The sequence below is a fragment of the Octopus bimaculoides genome, chromosome 7 (assembly GCF_001194135.2).
Source record: "Octopus bimaculoides isolate UCB-OBI-ISO-001 chromosome 7, ASM119413v2, whole genome shotgun sequence".
NCBI lineage: Eukaryota > Metazoa > Mollusca > Cephalopoda > Octopoda > Octopodidae > Octopus > Octopus bimaculoides.
In genome coordinates this window covers 43,153,360-43,154,691 of record NC_068987.1, presented here as the reverse complement: position 1 = coordinate 43,154,691, position 1,332 = coordinate 43,153,360, and the positions used below count along the sequence as shown (strand labels likewise).

Genomic DNA, 1,332 nt, shown 5'->3' with positions numbered 1-1,332 from the left:
ATCATCTTTAGAAGTAAAAACTGGCAGCATAGTTAAAGTTAGGAGGTTCGAGCAGAGTTAGAGGACAGGTACTTTTTCCAAATTTTTTTCAGCAACTTCGACCCGATTGTAATTGAGGTTGCTAATAAAATATCTGGAGGATTTTAGGTGTTTAACAATATTCTTTTCTCTGTTGGATTCCAAGTCAATTTCATTCTCACACTGTCTAATTTGATAATTTTCGGCTTTCAAAAAAAAAAAAAAAAATGTCGAAGATGAAGTAAAATGAGCCATGACTAATTTCAATAATTTCTCTTTGCCAAAATAGTTCCTCATTTATTATTTTACTCAAAATAGACCAACATGTATGTATCATAGAAAACAAAAGTGAATGAAATTAATATTAGTGAATAAGAGTTTACCTATTCGAAGAAAAACCAAAACAAAATATTTCTGAAACAACACTTAAAGACTATAAAATATCAAAACAATAATAAAGAAAAAATCTAAACATGCTAAAAATAAAATATTTACAGACAGAAACGTTTTAATATAATGATGGTTCCAAGAACAGCTGCCATTAAAAATAAAATTAACTGAGGAGGCCACAAATCAAGATAACAGGACATAGCGAAAGATGTGATTTAAGAGGCTAGCTTTCTAGTCCATCTTTAGATACAAAATGGCTAACCTCGAACAACTTTCAAAAAACCTTGATGTAATTGAGGTCTCAAGGTTTCTTTTATACTTAGGAATTACTTGTCAATTCCTAAGCTACTGTATGCGTCGTTCCTCCAATACTTTGACGACCTAATCTTCTGGAAACTCGAAACTTGGTCAATGTAAAACTCTCCCTACATTCCCGCGACCAAACTGCTTTGCACAAACGGTTTGGGGGTCTAGGTCTGCGCAAGCGTTCGTCTCTATCTCTTCCCTGTTTTCTTTCCTCCATTCACGCTTGCTGCCCTTTGGTAGATGGGTGAAGTTCTATCACAGTGGAGAGAGCAGTATTCTAAAAGATGTACGTGTTTATATGTTATATATGAAAATAAAAAACAAAGATGCAAAAAAAAAAAAAAGGCTCATTGAATTCAAAATTATTCCAAGATTTTAGAAATATATAAGACATTTAAGAAATAATTATACAAAATACATGAATTTACACAGACTTCCGATGAAAATTGTACAAATACATTACCAAAACTCAATTACTTAACACAATATTCTTCGAAAATGTCTCAGCTGATTGTCCACGACAAAGAATATTTTCTACTGTTTCCCATTAAACATCTTATACGTCATGAGAATTCCGTTATTGTTTTCTTTTCTTTTCTTTTCTTTTTTTTTTTTTTT

The 1,332-nt window shown here is 31.5% G+C and overlaps 1 protein-coding gene across 1 annotated transcript in view; it reads right to left on the bottom strand.

Moving 5' to 3' along the window:
- Nucleotides 1-1,250, bottom strand: part of LOC106883380 (TNF receptor-associated factor 6) — a 33,508-nt gene extending 32,258 nt beyond the window's left edge. Inside the window, exon 1 of the mRNA XM_052969412.1 lies at nucleotides 1,178-1,250. The gene's annotated coding sequence lies outside the window, so the exon portion shown is untranslated. The remainder of the gene's footprint in view (nucleotides 1-1,177) is intronic.
- Between the last annotated feature and the right edge of the window lie 82 nt (nucleotides 1,251-1,332).